The 15220-nt window shown below is 47.2% G+C and overlaps 1 protein-coding gene and 32 non-coding genes across 33 annotated transcripts in view; 1 reads left to right on the forward strand and 32 right to left on the reverse strand.

Moving 5' to 3' along the window:
• sema3h (sema domain, immunoglobulin domain (Ig), short basic domain, secreted, (semaphorin) 3H) overlaps nucleotides 1–15220 on the forward strand; it is a 186804-nt gene that overhangs the window by 58824 nt on the left and 112760 nt on the right. The gene's annotated exons all lie outside the window — the stretch shown is intronic.
• Nucleotides 101–173, reverse strand: trnar-ccu (transfer RNA arginine (anticodon CCU)). The gene has a single exon. It is a non-coding gene; the product is annotated as a tRNA-Arg (tRNA).
• Nucleotides 1114–1186, reverse strand: trnav-aac (transfer RNA valine (anticodon AAC)). The gene has a single exon. It is a non-coding gene; the product is annotated as a tRNA-Val (tRNA).
• On the reverse strand, nucleotides 1405–1477 carry trnav-cac (transfer RNA valine (anticodon CAC)). Its single transcript has one exon. It is a non-coding gene; the product is annotated as a tRNA-Val (tRNA).
• On the reverse strand, nucleotides 1552–1623 carry trnad-guc (transfer RNA aspartic acid (anticodon GUC)). Its single transcript has one exon. It is a non-coding gene; the product is annotated as a tRNA-Asp (tRNA).
• On the reverse strand, nucleotides 1777–1849 carry trnar-ccu (transfer RNA arginine (anticodon CCU)). The gene has a single exon. It is a non-coding gene; the product is annotated as a tRNA-Arg (tRNA).
• trnav-cac (transfer RNA valine (anticodon CAC)) lies at nucleotides 2790–2862 on the reverse strand. Its single transcript has one exon. It is a non-coding gene; the product is annotated as a tRNA-Val (tRNA).
• Nucleotides 2937–3008, reverse strand: trnad-guc (transfer RNA aspartic acid (anticodon GUC)). Its single transcript has one exon. It is a non-coding gene; the product is annotated as a tRNA-Asp (tRNA).
• Nucleotides 3162–3234, reverse strand: trnar-ccu (transfer RNA arginine (anticodon CCU)). The gene has a single exon. It is a non-coding gene; the product is annotated as a tRNA-Arg (tRNA).
• Nucleotides 4175–4247, reverse strand: trnav-aac (transfer RNA valine (anticodon AAC)). Its single transcript has one exon. It is a non-coding gene; the product is annotated as a tRNA-Val (tRNA).
• Nucleotides 4466–4538, reverse strand: trnav-cac (transfer RNA valine (anticodon CAC)). The gene has a single exon. It is a non-coding gene; the product is annotated as a tRNA-Val (tRNA).
• On the reverse strand, nucleotides 4613–4684 carry trnad-guc (transfer RNA aspartic acid (anticodon GUC)). The gene has a single exon. It is a non-coding gene; the product is annotated as a tRNA-Asp (tRNA).
• trnav-aac (transfer RNA valine (anticodon AAC)) lies at nucleotides 5108–5180 on the reverse strand. The gene has a single exon. It is a non-coding gene; the product is annotated as a tRNA-Val (tRNA).
• Nucleotides 5399–5471, reverse strand: trnav-cac (transfer RNA valine (anticodon CAC)). Its single transcript has one exon. It is a non-coding gene; the product is annotated as a tRNA-Val (tRNA).
• Nucleotides 5546–5617, reverse strand: trnad-guc (transfer RNA aspartic acid (anticodon GUC)). Its single transcript has one exon. It is a non-coding gene; the product is annotated as a tRNA-Asp (tRNA).
• On the reverse strand, nucleotides 5771–5843 carry trnar-ccu (transfer RNA arginine (anticodon CCU)). The gene has a single exon. It is a non-coding gene; the product is annotated as a tRNA-Arg (tRNA).
• trnav-aac (transfer RNA valine (anticodon AAC)) lies at nucleotides 6784–6856 on the reverse strand. The gene has a single exon. It is a non-coding gene; the product is annotated as a tRNA-Val (tRNA).
• Nucleotides 7075–7147, reverse strand: trnav-cac (transfer RNA valine (anticodon CAC)). Its single transcript has one exon. It is a non-coding gene; the product is annotated as a tRNA-Val (tRNA).
• Nucleotides 7447–7519, reverse strand: trnar-ccu (transfer RNA arginine (anticodon CCU)). The gene has a single exon. It is a non-coding gene; the product is annotated as a tRNA-Arg (tRNA).
• On the reverse strand, nucleotides 8460–8532 carry trnav-aac (transfer RNA valine (anticodon AAC)). The gene has a single exon. It is a non-coding gene; the product is annotated as a tRNA-Val (tRNA).
• trnav-cac (transfer RNA valine (anticodon CAC)) lies at nucleotides 8751–8823 on the reverse strand. Its single transcript has one exon. It is a non-coding gene; the product is annotated as a tRNA-Val (tRNA).
• Nucleotides 9123–9195, reverse strand: trnar-ccu (transfer RNA arginine (anticodon CCU)). Its single transcript has one exon. It is a non-coding gene; the product is annotated as a tRNA-Arg (tRNA).
• On the reverse strand, nucleotides 10136–10208 carry trnav-aac (transfer RNA valine (anticodon AAC)). Its single transcript has one exon. It is a non-coding gene; the product is annotated as a tRNA-Val (tRNA).
• Nucleotides 10427–10499, reverse strand: trnav-cac (transfer RNA valine (anticodon CAC)). The gene has a single exon. It is a non-coding gene; the product is annotated as a tRNA-Val (tRNA).
• On the reverse strand, nucleotides 10799–10871 carry trnar-ccu (transfer RNA arginine (anticodon CCU)). The gene has a single exon. It is a non-coding gene; the product is annotated as a tRNA-Arg (tRNA).
• Nucleotides 11693–11765, reverse strand: trnar-ccu (transfer RNA arginine (anticodon CCU)). Its single transcript has one exon. It is a non-coding gene; the product is annotated as a tRNA-Arg (tRNA).
• trnav-cac (transfer RNA valine (anticodon CAC)) lies at nucleotides 12706–12778 on the reverse strand. Its single transcript has one exon. It is a non-coding gene; the product is annotated as a tRNA-Val (tRNA).
• trnad-guc (transfer RNA aspartic acid (anticodon GUC)) lies at nucleotides 12853–12924 on the reverse strand. The gene has a single exon. It is a non-coding gene; the product is annotated as a tRNA-Asp (tRNA).
• Nucleotides 13078–13150, reverse strand: trnar-ccu (transfer RNA arginine (anticodon CCU)). The gene has a single exon. It is a non-coding gene; the product is annotated as a tRNA-Arg (tRNA).
• On the reverse strand, nucleotides 14091–14163 carry trnav-aac (transfer RNA valine (anticodon AAC)). Its single transcript has one exon. It is a non-coding gene; the product is annotated as a tRNA-Val (tRNA).
• trnav-cac (transfer RNA valine (anticodon CAC)) lies at nucleotides 14382–14454 on the reverse strand. Its single transcript has one exon. It is a non-coding gene; the product is annotated as a tRNA-Val (tRNA).
• Nucleotides 14529–14600, reverse strand: trnad-guc (transfer RNA aspartic acid (anticodon GUC)). The gene has a single exon. It is a non-coding gene; the product is annotated as a tRNA-Asp (tRNA).
• Nucleotides 14754–14826, reverse strand: trnar-ccu (transfer RNA arginine (anticodon CCU)). The gene has a single exon. It is a non-coding gene; the product is annotated as a tRNA-Arg (tRNA).

Raw genomic sequence — 15220 nt, forward strand, 5'->3', positions numbered from 1 at the left:
CACATCCTGGCAAAAAAACTGTTAGCAGAGGATAGTTTCGATCTATCGACCTCTGGGTTATGGGCCCAGCACGCTTCCGCTGCGCCACTCTGCTGTTAATCACCCCAGTTGGGACTTGAACCCACAATCCCTGGCTTAGGAGGCCAGTGCCTTATCCATTAGGCCACTGGGGCCCAATCGGATGTGTTTTTCCGTCTGATTTTTCTCGAAAACTTGGCGCCTTACAGTGACATGTGCACAGGCAACTTGGTTTGCTTGTGTTTCTTGTAGACATTTCGCCTCTCATCCAAAAGGCTTGTTCACCTCTAATTGGAAGCTTTCAGGTATTTAACCTCTTTAGGTCTTTGTGTTGACAGTCGTTGGGTTAAACAGATAGGTCGTTGACACCTCCACCAGCTCGTGGGTCACTGGTGTCTCCCGAGATGAGGTGTGAATGCTTTGGTTAACTACTAGTCATAGATCCAACTTGATATTGTGTGAATCATTGGAGTCACAGGACTTGGGGTGTGGTTGGGTATTGACTTGTCTGGGGAAAGATTTAGGACCAAAGTGTCTGAGAGTGGCTGATCCACAGAGGTTAAATAACAGAAAGCTCCCTTTAATTTGTTTGAAAGAAAAGAACCATTTTGGATTGGAAATGAACAATTTTAAGAAACACAAGCAGGACAGTGCCTATCTACCACCTCAAGGAGGTACAGTATTAAACAGCTGTAGTCCCTCTTTGTGAAATATTTGCTGACAATCACATCCTGGCAAAGAAATTGTTAGCAGAGGATAGTTTCGATCTATCGACCTCTGGGTTATGGGCCCAGCACGCTTCCGCTGCGCCACTCTGCTCTTAATCACCCCAGATGGGATTTGAACCCATATCCCTGGTTTAAGAGTACAGTTCCTTATTTACCAACTTAAGAAGGTGCTGTGTTAAACAGCTGTAGTCCCTCTTGTTGAAATATTTACTGACAATCACATCCTGGTAAAACATTGCTAGGAGAGGATAGTTTCGATTTATCGACCTCTGGGTAATGGGCCCAGCGCGCTTCCGCCGCCCCACTATGCTGTTAATCACCCCAGATGGGACTTGAACCCTCTGGTGAGCTCCAGGAGAAAAACGTTTGTTTCCGCCCGGTCTCGAACCGGGGACCTTTCGCGTGTTAGGCGAACGTGATAACCACTACACTACGGAAACTGATTGAGACTTTGGCAGACAGACAGCGGAGCCGGTACGTCTAAGGTAATACTTGGTTAGCTCCGGCTTAGGAGCTAGGCTACATGCTACCCTTACCAATATAACTATGACCACCTTGTTTTCAGCCTGTTAACGGATGACATACATTACAAGCTAGCAGCCATAGTGACGAGCTAACGGTGACGTCACTTGTCAAGCAAGTGAAAACAAAGAATAAGTGTTTCCGCCCGGTTTCGAACCGGGGACCTTTCGCGTGTGAGGCGAACGTGATAACCACTACACTACGGAAACTGAGCGCTGTAATTAGGTCGTTATCGGACGGTGTTACATCAGTTAATACTGATTAAATATGTTAAAGAGTCATACTCCCCGTCGGGGAATCGAACCCCGGTCTTCCGCGTGACAGGCGGAGATACTGTCCACTATACTAACGAGGAGAGGTGACAGGTGCCACGTGACCACGCCCACCCAATCATAAAACTGCCTCAATCACATCCTGGCAAAAAAACTGTTAGCAGAGGATAGTTTCGATCTATCGACCTCTGGGTTATGGGCCCAGCACGCTTCCGCTGCGCCACTCTGCTGTTAATCACCCCAGATGGGACTTGAACCCACAATCCCTGGCTTAGGAGGCCAGTGCCTTATCCATTAGGCCACTGGGGCCCAATCGGATGTGTTTTTCCGTCTGATTTTTCTCGAAAACTTGGCGCCTTACAGTGACATGTGCACAGGCAACTTGGTTTGCTTGTGTTTCTTGTAGACATTTTGCCTCTCATCCAAAAGGCTTGTTCACCTCTAACTGGAAGCTTTCAGGTATTTAACCTCTTTAGGTCTTTGTGTTGACAGTCGTTGGGTTAAACAGATAGGTCGTTGACACCTCCACCAGCTTGTGGGTCACTGGTGTCTCCCGAGATGAGGTGTGAATGCTTTGGTTAACTACTAGTCATAGATCCAACTTGATATTGTGTGAATCATTGGAGTCACAGGACTTGGGGTGTGGTTGGGTATTGACTTGTCTGGGGAAAGATTTAGGACCAAAGTGTCTGAGAGTGGCTGATCCACAGAGGTTAAATAACAGAAAGCTCCCTTTAATTTGTTTGAAAGAAAAGAACCATTTTGGATTGGAAATGAACAATTTTAAGAAACACAAGCAGGACAGTGCCTATCTACCACCTCAAGGAGGTACAGTATTAAACAGCTGTAGTCCCTCTTTGTGAAATATTTGCTGACAATCACATCCTGGCAAAGAAATTGTTAGCAGAGGATAGTTTCGATCTATCGACCTCTGGGTTATGGGCCCAGCACGCTTCCGCTGCGCCACTCTGCTCTTAATCACCCCAGATGGGACTTGAACCCATATCCCTGGTTTAAGAGTACAGTTCCTTATTTACCAACTTAAGAAGGTGCTGTGTTAAACAGCTGTAGTCCCTCTTGTTGAAATATTTACTGACAATCACATTCTGGTAAAACATTGCTAGGAGAGGATAGTTTCGATTTATCGACCTCTGGGTAATGGGCCCAGCGCGCTTCCGCTGCCCCACTATGCTGTTAATCACCCCAGATGGGACTTGAACCCTCTGGTGAGCTCCAGGAGAAAAACGTTTGTTTCCGCCCGGTCTCGAACCGGGGACCTTTCGCGTGTGAGGCGAACGTGATAACCACTACACTACGGAAACTGAGCGCTGTAATTAGGTCGTTATCGGATGGTGTTACATCAGTTAATACTGATTAAATATGTTAAAGAGTCATACTCCCCGTCGGGGAATCGAACCCCGGTCTTCCGCGTGACAGGCGGAGATACTGTCCACTATACTAACGAGGAGAGGTGACAGGTGCCACGTGACCACGCCCACCCAATCATAAAACTGCCTCAATCACATCCTGGCAAAAAAACTGTTAGCAGAGGATAGTTTCGATCTATCGACCTCTGGGTTATGGGCCCAGCACGCTTCCGCTGCGCCACTCTGCTGTTAATCACCCCAGATGGGACTTGAACCCACAATCCCTGGCTTAGGAGGCCAGTGCCTTATCCATTAGGCCACTGGGGCCCAATCGGATGTGTTTTTCCGTCTGATTTTTCTCGAAAACTTGGCGCCTTACAGTGACATGTGCACAGGCAACTTGGTTTGCTTGTGTTTCTTGTAGACATTTCGCCTCTCATCCAAAAGGCTTGTTCACCTCTAACTGGAAGCTTTCAGGTATTTAACCTCTTTAGGTCTTTGTGTTGACAGTCGTTGGGTTAAACAGATAGGTCGTTGACACCTCCACCAGCTCGTGGGTCACTGGTGTCTCCCGAGATGAGGTGTGAATGCTTTGGTTAACTACTAGTCATAGATCCAACTTGATATTGTGTGAATCATTGGAGTCACAAGACTTGGGGTGTGGTTGGGTATTGACTTGTCTGGGGAAAGATTTAGGACCAAAGTGTCTGAGAGTGGCTGATCCACAGAGGTTAAATAACAGAAAGCTCCCTTTAATTTGTTTGAAAGAAAAGAACCATTTTGGATTGGAAATGAACAATTTTAAGAAACACAAGCAGGACAGTGCCTATCTACCACCTCAAGGAGGTACAGTATTAAACAGCTGTAGTCCCTCTTTGTGAAAAATTTGCTGACAATCACATCCTGGCAAAGAAATTGTTAGCAGAGGATAGTTTCGATCTATCGACCTCTGGGTTATGGGCCCAGCACGCTTCCGCTGCGCCACTCTGCTCTTAATCACCCCAGATGGGACTTGAACCCATATCCCTGGTTTAAGAGTACAGTTCTTTATTTACCAACTTAAGAAGGTGCTGTGTTAAACAGCTGTAGTCCCTCTTGTTGAAATATTTACTGACAATCACATCCTGGTAAAACATTGCTAGGAGAGGATAGTTTCGATTTATCGACCTCTGGGTAATGGGCCCAGCGCGCTTCCGCTGCCCCACTATGCTGTTAATCACCCCAGATGGGACTGGAACCCTCTGGTGAGCTCCAGGAGAAAAACGTTTGTTTCCGCCCGGTCTCGAACCGGGGACCTTTCGCGTGTTAGGCGAACGTGATAACCACTACACTACGGAAACTGATTGTGACTTTGGCAGACAGACAGCGGAGCCGGTACGTCTAAGGTAATACTTGGTTAGCTCCGGCTTAGGAGCTAGGCTACATGCTACCCTTACCAATATAACTATGACCACCTTGTTTTCAGCCTGTTAACGGATGACATACATTACAAGCTAGCAGCCATAGTGACGAGCTAACGGTGACGTCACTTGTCAAGCAAGTGAAAACAAAGAATAAGTGTTTCCGCCCGGTTTCGAACCGGGGACCTTTCGCGTGTGAGGCGAACGTGATAACCACTACACTACGGAAACTGAGCGCTGTAATTAGGTCGTTATCGGACGGTGTTACATCAGTTAATACTGATTAAATATGTTAAAGAGTCATACTCCCCGTCGGGGAATCGAACCCCGGTCTTCCGCGTGACAGGCGGAGATACTGTCCACTATACTAACGAGGAGAGGTGACAGGTGCCACGTGACCACGCCCACCCAATCATAAAACTGCCTCAATCACATCCTGGCAAAAAAACTGTTAGCAGAGGATAGTTTCGATCTATCGACCTCTGGGTTATGGGCCCAGCACGCTTCCGCTGCGCCACTCTGCTCTTAATCACCCCAGATGGGACTTGAACCCATATCCCTGGTTTAAGAGTACAGTTCCTTATTTACCAACTTAAGAAGGTGCTGTGTTAAACAGCTGTAGTCCCTCTTGTTGAAATATTTACTGACAATCACATCCTGGTAAAACATTGCTAGGAGAGGATAGTTTCGATTTATCGACCTCTGGGTAATGGGCCCAGCGCGCTTCCGCCGCCCCACTATGCTGTTAATCACCCCAGATGGGACTTGAACCCTCTGGTGAGCTCCAGGAGAAAAACGTTTGTTTCCGCCCGGTCTCGAACCGGGGACCTTTCGCGTGTTAGGCGAACGTGATAACCACTACACTACGGAAACTGATTGTGACTTTGGCAGACAGACAGCGGAGCCGGTACGTCTAAGGTAATACTTGGTTAGCTCCGGCTTAGGAGCTAGGCTACATGCTACCCTTACCAATATAACTATGACCACCTTGTTTTCAGCCTGTTAACGGATGACATACATTACAAGCTAGCAGCCATAGTGACGAGCTAACGGTGACGTCACTTGTCAAGCAAGTGAAAACAAAGAATAAGTGTTTCCGCCCGGTTTCGAACCGGGGACCTTTCGCGTGTGAGGCGAACGTGATAACCACTACACTACGGAAACTGAGCGCTGTAATTAGGTCGTTATCGGACGGAGTTACATCAGTTAATACTGATTAAATATGTTAAAGAGTCATACTCCCCGTCGGGGAATCGAACCCCGGTCTTCCGCGTGACAGGCGGAGATACTGTCCACTATACTAACGAGGAGAGGTGACAGGTGCCACGTGACCACGCCCACCCAATCATAAAACTGCCTCAATCACATCCTGGCAAAAAAACTGTTAGCAGAGGATAGTTTCGATCTATCGACCTCTGGGTTATGGGCCCAGCACGCTTCCGCTGCGCCACTCTGCTGTTAATCACCCCAGATGGGACTTGAACCCACAATCCCTGGCTTAGGAGGCCAGTGCCTTATCCATTAGGCCACTGGGGCCCAATCGGATGTGTTTTTCCGTCTGATTTTTCTCGAAAACTTGGCGCCTTACAGTGACATGTGCACAGGCAACTTGGTTTGCTTGTGTTTCTTGTAGACATTTTGCCTCTCATCCAAAAGGCTTGTTCACCTCTAACTGGAAGCTTTCAGGTATTTAACCTCTTTAGGTCTTTGTGTTGACAGTCGTTGGGTTAAACAGATAGGTCGTTGACACCTCCACCAGCTTGTGGGTCACTGGTGTCTCCCGAGATGAGGTGTGAATGCTTTGGTTAACTACTAGTCATAGATCCAACTTGATATTGTGTGAATCATTGGAGTCACAGGACTTGGGGTGTGGTTGGGTATTGACTTGTCTGGGGAAAGATTTAGGACCAAAGTGTCTGAGAGTGGCTGATCCACAGAGGTTAAATAACAGAAAGCTCCCTTTAATTTGTTTGAAAGAAAAGAACCATTTTGGATTGGAAATGAACAATTTTAAGAAACACAAGCAGGACAGTGCCTATCTACCACCTCAAGGAGGTACAGTATTAAACAGCTGTAGTCCCTCTTTGTGAAATATTTGATGACAATCACATCCTGGCAAAGAAATTGTTAGCAGAGGATAGTTTCGATCTATCGACCTCTGGGTTATGGGCCCAGCACGCTTCCGCTGCGCCACTCTGCTCTTAATCACCCCAGATGGGACTTGAACCCATATCCCTGGTTTAAGAGTACAGTTCCTTATTTACCAACTTAAGAAGGTGCTGTGTTAAACAGCTGTAGTCCCTCTTGTTGAAATATTTACTGACAATCACATCCTGGTAAAACATTGCTAGGAGAGGATAGTTTCGATTTATCGACCTCTGGGTAATGGGCCCAGCGCGCTTCCGCTGCCCCACTATGCTGTTAATCACCCCAGATGGGACTTGAACCCTCTGGTGAGCTCCAGGAGAAAAACGATTGTTTCCGCCCGGTCTCGAACCGGGGACCTTTCGCGTGTTAGGCGAACGTGATAACCACTACACTACGGAAACTGATTGTGACTTTGGCAGACAGACAGCGGAGCCGGTACGTCTAAGGTAATACTTGGTTAGCTCCGGCTTAGGAGCTAGGCTACATGCTACCCTTACCAATATAACTATGACCACCTTGTTTTCAGCCTGTTAACGGATGACATACATTACAAGCTAGCAGCCATAGTGACGAGCTAACGGTGACGTCACTTGTCAAGCAAGTGAAAACAAAGAATAAGTGTTTCCGCCCGGTTTCGAACCGGGGACCTTTCGCGTGTGAGGCGAACGTGATAACCACTACACTACGGAAACTGAGCGCTGTAATTAGGTCGTTATCGGACGGTGTTACATCAGTTAATACTGATTAAATATGTTAAAGAGTCTTACTCCCCGTCGGGGAATCGAACCCCGGTATTCCGCGTGACAGGCGGAGATACTGTCCACTATACTAACGAGGAGAGGTGACAGGTGCCACGTGACCACGCCCACCCAATCATAAAACTGCCTCAATCACATCCTGGCAAAAAAACTGTTAGCAGAGGATAGTTTCGATCTATCGACCTCTGGGTTATGGGCCCAGCACGCTTCCGCTGCGCCAGTCTGCTGTTAATCACCCCAGATGGGACTTGAACCCACAATCCCTGGCTTAGGAGGCCAGTGCCTTATCCATTAGGCCACTGGGGCCCAATCGGATGTGTTTTTCCGTCTGATTTTTCTCGAAAACTTGGCGCCTTACAGTGACATGTGCACAGGCAACTTGGTTTGCTTGTGTTTCTTGTAGACATTTTGCCTCTCATCCAAAAGGCTTGTTCACCTCTAACTGGAAGCTTTCAGGTATTTAACCTCTTTAGGTCTTTGTGTTGACAGTCGTTGGGTTAAACAGATAGGTCGTTGACACCTCCACCAGCTCGTGGGTCACTGGTGTCTCCCGAGATGAGGTGTGAATGCTTTGGTTAACTACTAGTCATAGATCCAACTTGATATTGTGTGAATCATTGGAGTCACAGGACTTGGGGTGTGGTTGGGTATTGACTTGTCTGGGGAAAGATTTAGGACCAAAGTGTCTGAGAGTGGCTGATCCACAGAGGTTAAATAACAGAAAGCTCCCTTTAATTTGTTTGAAAGAAAAGAACCATTTTGGATTGGAAATGAACAATTTTAAGAAACACAAGCAGGACAGTGCCTATCTACCACCTCAAGGAGGTACAGTATTAAACAGCTGTAGTCCCTCTTTGTGAAATATTTGATGACAATCACATCCTGGCAAAGAAATTGTTAGCAGAGGATAGTTTCGATCTATCGACCTCTGGGTTATGGGCCCAGCACGCTTCCGCTGCGCCACTCTGCTCTTAATCACCCCAGATGGGACTTGAACCCATATCCCTGGTTTAAGAGTACAGTTCCTTATTTACCAACTTAAGAAGGTGCTGTGTTAAACAGCTGTAGTCCCTCTTGTTGAAATATTTACTGACAATCACATCCTGGTAAAACATTGCTAGGAGAGGATAGTTTCGATTTATCGACCTCTGGGTAATGGGCCCAGCGCGCTTCCGCTGCCCCACTATGCTGTTAATCACCCCAGATGGGACTTGAACCCTCTGGTGAGCTCCAGGAGAAAAACGATTGTTTCCGCCCGGTCTCGAACCGGGGACCTTTCGCGTGTTAGGCGAACGTGATAACCACTACACTACGGAAACTGATTGTGACTTTGGCAGACAGACAGCGGAGCCGGTACGTCTAAGGTAATACTTGGTTAGCTCCGGCTTAGGAGCTAGGCTACATGCTACCCTTACCAATATAACTATGACCACCTTGTTTTCAGCCTGTTAACGGATGACATACATTACAAGCTAGCAGCCATAGTGACGAGCTAACGGTGACGTCACTTGTCAAGCAAGTGAAAACAAAGAATAAGTGTTTCCGCCCGGTTTCGAACCGGGGACCTTTCGCGTGTGAGGCGAACGTGATAACCACTACACTACGGAAACTGAGCGCTGTAATTAGGTCGTTATCGGACGGTGTTACATCAGTTAATACTGATTAAATATGTTAAAGAGTCTTACTCCCCGTCGGGGAATCGAACCCCGGTATTCCGCGTGACAGGCGGAGATACTGTCCACTATACTAACGAGGAGAGGTGACAGGTGCCACGTGACCACGCCCACCCAATCATAAAACTGCCTCAATCACATCCTGGCAAAAAAACTGTTAGCAGAGGATAGTTTCGATCTATCGACCTCTGGGTTATGGGCCCAGCACGCTTCCGCTGCGCCAGTCTGCTGTTAATCACCCCAGATGGGACTTGAACCCACAATCCCTGGCTTAGGAGGCCAGTGCCTTATCCATTAGGCCACTGGGGCCCAATCGGATGTGTTTTTCCGTCTGATTTTTCTCGAAAACTTGGCGCCTTACAGTGACATGTGCACAGGCAACTTGGTTTGCTTGTGTTTCTTGTAGACATTTTGCCTCTCATCCAAAAGGCTTGTTCACCTCTAACTGGAAGCTTTCAGGTATTTAACCTCTTTAGGTCTTTGTGTTGACAGTCGTTGGGTTAAACAGATAGGTCGTTGACACCTCCACCAGCTCGTGGGTCACTGGTGTCTCCCGAGATGAGGTGTGAATGCTTTGGTTAACTACTAGTCATAGATCCAACTTGATATTGTGTGAATCATTGGAGTCACAGGACTTGGGGTGTGGTTGGGTATTGACTTGTCTGGGGAAAGATTTAGGACCAAAGTGTCTGAGAGTGGCTGATCCACAGAGGTTAAATAACAGAAAGCTCCCTTTAATTTGTTTGAAAGAAAAGAACCATTTTGGATTGGAAATGAACAATTTTAAGAAACACAAGCAGGACAGTGCCTATCTACCACCTCAAGGAGGTACAGTATTAAACAGCTGTAGTCCCTCTTTGTGAAATATTTGATGACAATCACATCCTGGCAAAGAAATTGTTAGCAGAGGATAGTTTCGATCTATCGACCTCTGGGTTATGGGCCCAGCACGCTTCCGCTGCGCCACTCTGCTCTTAATCACCCCAGATGGGACTTGAACCCATATCCCTGGTTTAAGAGTACAGTTCCTTATTTACCAACTTAAGAAGGTGCTGTGTTAAACAGCTGTAGTCCCTCTTGTTGAAATATTTACTGACAATCACATCCTGGTAAAACATTGCTAGGAGAGGATAGTTTCGATTTATCGACCTCTGGGTAATGGGCCCAGCGCGCTTCCGCTGCCCCACTATGCTGTTAATCACCCCAGATGGGACTTGAACCCTCTGGTGAGCTCCAGGAGAAAAACGATTGTTTCCGCCCGGTCTCGAACCGGGGACCTTTCGCGTGTTAGGCGAACGTGATAACCACTACACTACGGAAACTGATTGTGACTTTGGCAGACAGACAGCGGAGCCGGTACGTCTAAGGTAATACTTGGTTAGCTCCGGCTTAGGAGCTAGGCTACATGCTACCCTTACCAATATAACTATGACCACCTTGTTTTCAGCCTGTTAACGGATGACATACATTACAAGCTAGCAGCCATAGTGACGAGCTAACGGTGACGTCACTTGTCAAGCAAGTGAAAACAAAGAATAAGTGTTTCCGCCCGGTTTCGAACCGGGGACCTTTCGCGTGTGAGGCGAACGTGATAACCACTACACTACGGAAACTGAGCGCTGTAATTAGGTCGTTATCGGACGGTGTTACATCAGTTAATACTGATTAAATATGTTAAAGAGTCTTACTCCCCGTCGGGGAATCGAACCCCGGTATTCCGCGTGACAGGCGGAGATACTGTCCACTATACTAACGAGGAGAGGTGACAGGTGCCACGTGACCACGCCCACCCAATCATAAAACTGCCTCAATCACATCCTGGCAAAAAAACTGTTAGCAGAGGATAGTTTCGATCTATCGACCTCTGGGTTATGGGCCCAGCACGCTTCCGCTGCGCCAGTCTGCTGTTAATCACCCCAGATGGGACTTGAACCCACAATCCCTGGCTTAGGAGGCCAGTGCCTTATCCATTAGGCCACTGGGGCCCAATCGGATGTGTTTTTCCGTCTGATTTTTCTCGAAAACTTGGCGCCTTACAGTGACATGTGCACAGGCAACTTGGTTTGCTTGTGTTTCTTGTAGACATTTTGCCTCTCATCCAAAAGGCTTGTTCACCTCTAACTGGAAGCTTTCAGGTATTTAACCTCTTTAGGTCTTTGTGTTGACAGTCGTTGGGTTAAACAGATAGGTCGTTGACACCTCCACCAGCTCGTGGGTCACTGGTGTCTCCCGAGATGAGGTGTGAATGCTTTGGTTAACTACTAGTCATAGATCCAACTTGATATTGTGTGAATCATTGGAGTCACAGGACTTGGGGTGTGGTTGGGTATTGACTTGTCTGGGGAAAGATTTAGGACCAAAGTGTCTGAGAGTGGCTGATCCACAGAGGTTAAATAACAGAAAGCTCCCTTTAATTTGTTTGAAAGAAAAGAACCATTTTGGATTGGAAATGAACAATTTTAAGAAACACAAGCAGGACAGTGCCTATCTACCACCTCAAGGAGGTACAGTATTAAACAGCTGTAGTCCCTCTTTGTGAAATATATCAGTTAATACTGATTAAATATGTTAAAGAGTCTTACTCCCCGTCGGGGAATCGAACCCCGGTATTCCGCGTGACAGGCGGAGATACTGTCCACTATACTAACGAGGAGAGGTGACAGGTGCCACGTGACCACGCCCACCCAATCATAAAACTGCCTCAATCACATCCTGGCAAAAAAACTGTTAGCAGAGGATAGTTTCGATCTATCGACCTCTGGGTTATGGGCCCAGCACGCTTCCGCTGCGCCAGTCTGCTGTTAATCACCCCAGATGGGACTTGAACCCACAATCCCTGGCTTAGGAGGCCAGTGCCTTATCCATTAGGCCACTGGGGCCCAATCGGATGTGTTTTTCCGTCTGATTTTTCTCGAAAACTTGGCGCCTTACAGTGACATGTGCACAGGCAACTTGGTTTGCTTGTGTTTCTTGTAGACATTTTGCCTCTCATCCAAAAGGCTTGTTCACCTCTAACTGGAAGCTTTCAGGTATTTAACCTCTTTAGGTCTTTGTGTTGACAGTCGTTGGGTTAAACAGATAGGTCGTTGACACCTCCACCAGCTCGTGGGTCACTGGTGTCTCCCGAGATGAGGTGTGAATGCTTTGGTTAACTACTAGTCATAGATCCAACTTGATATTGTGTGAATCATTGGAGTCACAGGACTTGGGGTGTGGTTGGGTATTGACTTGTCTGGGGAAAGATTTAGGACCAAAGTGTCTGAGAGTGGCTGATCCACAGAGGTTAAATAACAGAAAGCTCCCTTTAATTTGTTTGAAAGAAAAGAACCATTTTGGATTGGAAATGAACAATTTTAAGAAACACAAGCAGGACAGTGCCTATCTACCACCTCAAGGAGGTACAGTATTAAACAGCTGTAGTCCCTCTTTGTGAAATATTTGCTGACAATCACATCCTGGCAAAGAAATTGTTAGCAGAGGATAGTTTCGATCTATCGACCTCTGGGTTATGGGCCCAGCACGCTTCCGCTGCGCCACTCTGCTCTTAATCACCCCAGATGGGACTTGAACCCATATCCCTGGTTTAAGAGTACAGTTCCTTATTTACCAACTTAAGAAGGTGCTGTGTTAAACAGCTGTAGTCCCTCTTGTTGAAATATTTACTGACAATCACATCCTGGTAAAACATTGCTAGGAGAGGATAGTTTCGATTTATCGACCTCTGGGTAATGGGCCCAGCGCGCTTCCGCTGCCCCACTATGCTGTTAATCACCCCAGATGGGACTTGAACCCTCTGGTGAGCTCCAGGAGAAAAACGTTTGTTTCCGCCCGGTCTCGAACCGGGGACCTTTCGCGTGTGAGGCGAACGTGATAACCACTACACTACGGAAACTGAGCGCTGTAATTAGGTCGTTATCGGATGGTGTTACATCAGTTAATACTGATTAAATATGTTAAAGAGTCATACTCCCCGTCGGGGAATCGAACCCCGGTCTTCCGCGTGACAGGCGGAGATACTGTCCACTATACTAACGAGGAGAGGTGACAGGTGCCACGTGACCACGCCCACCCAATCATAAAACTGCCTCAATCACATCCTGGCAAAAAAACTGTTAGCAGAGGATAGTTTCGATCTATCGACCTCTGGGTTATGGGCCCAGCACGCTTCCGCTGCGCCACTCTGCTGTTAATCACCCCAGATGGGACTTGAACCCACAATCCCTGGCTTAGGAGGCCAGTGCCTTATCCATTAGGCCACTGGGGCCCAATCGGATGTGTTTTTCCGTCTGATTTTTCTCGAAAACTTGGCGCCTTACAGTGACATGTGCACAGGCAACTTGGTTTGCTTGTGTTTCTTGTAGACATTTCGCCTCTCATCCAAAAGGCTTGTTCACCTCTAACTGGAAGCTTTCAGGTATTTAACCTCTTTAGGTCTTTGTGTTGACAGTCGTTGGGTTAAACAGATAGGTCGTTGACACCTCCACCAGCTCGTGGGTCACTGGTGTCTCCCGAGATGAGGTGTGAATGCTTTGGTTAACTACTAGTCATAGATCCAACTTGATATTGTGTGAATCATTGGAGTCACAAGACTTGGGGTGTGGTTGGGTATTGACTTGTCTGGGGAAAGATTTAGGACCAAAGTGTCTGAGAGTGGCTGATCCACAGAGGTTAAATAACAGAAAGCTCCCTTTAATTTGTTTGAAAGAAAAGAACCATTTTGGATTGGAAATGAACAATTTTAAGAAACACAAGCAGGACAGTGCCTATCTACCACCTCAAGGAGGTACAGTATTAAACAGCTGTAGTCCCTCTTTGTGAAAAATTTGCTGACAATCACATCCTGGCAAAGAAATTGTTAGCAGAGGATAGTTTCGATCTATCGACCTCTGGGTTATGGGCCCAGCACGCTTCCGCTGCGCCACTCTGCTCTTAATCACCCCAGATGGGACTTGAACCCATATCCCTGGTTTAAGAGTACAGTTCTTTATTTACCAACTTAAGAAGGTGCTGTGTTAAACAGCTGTAGTCCCTCTTGTTGAAATATTTACTGACAATCACATCCTGGTAAAACATTGCTAGGAGAGGATAGTTTCGATTTATCGACCTCTGGGTAATGGGCCCAGCGCGCTTCCGCTGCCCCACTATGCTGTTAATCACCCCAGATGGGACTGGAACCCTCTGGTGAGCTCCAGGAGAAAAACGTTTGTTTCCGCCCGGTCTCGAACCGGGGACCTTTCGCGTGTTAGGCGAACGTGATAACCACTACACTACGGAAACTGATTGTGACTTTGGCAGACAGACAGCGGAGCCGGTACGTCTAAGGTAATACTTGGTTAGCTCCGGCTTAGGAGCTAGGCTACATGCTACCCTTACCAATATAACTATGACCACCTTGTTTTCAGCCTGTTAACGGATGACATACATTACAAGCTAGCAGCCATAGTGACGAGCTAACGGTGACGTCACTTGTCAAGCAAGTGAAAACAAAGAATAAGTGTTTCCGCCCGGTTTCGAACCGGGGACCTTTCGCGTGTGAGGCGAACGTGATAACCACTACACTACGGAAACTGAGCGCTGTAATTAGGTCGTTATCGGACGGTGTTACATCAGTTAATACTGATTAAATATGTTAAAGAGTCATACTCCCCGTCGGGGAATCGAACCCCGGTCTTCCGCGTGACAGGCGGAGATACTGTCCACTATACTAACGAGGAGAGGTGACAGGTACCACGTGACCACGCCCACCCAATCATAAAACTGCCTCAATCACATCCTGGCAAAAAAACTGTTAGCAGAGGATAGTTTCGATCTATCGACCTCTGGGTTATGGGCCCAGCACGCTTCCGCTGCGCCACTCTGCTGTTAATCACCCCAGATGGGACTTGAACCCACAATCCCTGGCTTAGGAGGCCAGTGCCTTATCCATTAGGCCACTGGGGCCCAATCGGATGTGTTTTTCCGTCTGATTTTTCTCGAAAACTTGGCGCCTTACAGTGACATGTGCACAGGCAACTTGGTTTGCTTGTGTTTCTTGTAGACATTTTGCCTCTCATCCAAAAGGCTTGTTCACCTCTAACTGGAAGCTTTCAGGTATTTAACCTCTTTAGGTCTTTGTGTTGACAGTCGTTGGGTTAAACAGATAGGTCGTTGACACCTCCACCAGCTCGTGGGTCACTGGTGTCTCCCGAGATGAGGTGTGAATGCTTTGGTTAACTACTAGTCATAGATCCAACTTGATATTGTGTGAATCATTGGAGTCACAGGACTTGGGGTGTGGTTGGGTATTGACTTGTCTGGGGAAAGATTTAGGACCAAAGTGTCTGAGAGTGGCTGA

The sequence above is a fragment of the Limanda limanda genome, chromosome 7, assembly GCF_963576545.1.
Source record: "Limanda limanda chromosome 7, fLimLim1.1, whole genome shotgun sequence".
NCBI lineage: Eukaryota > Metazoa > Chordata > Actinopteri > Pleuronectiformes > Pleuronectidae > Limanda > Limanda limanda.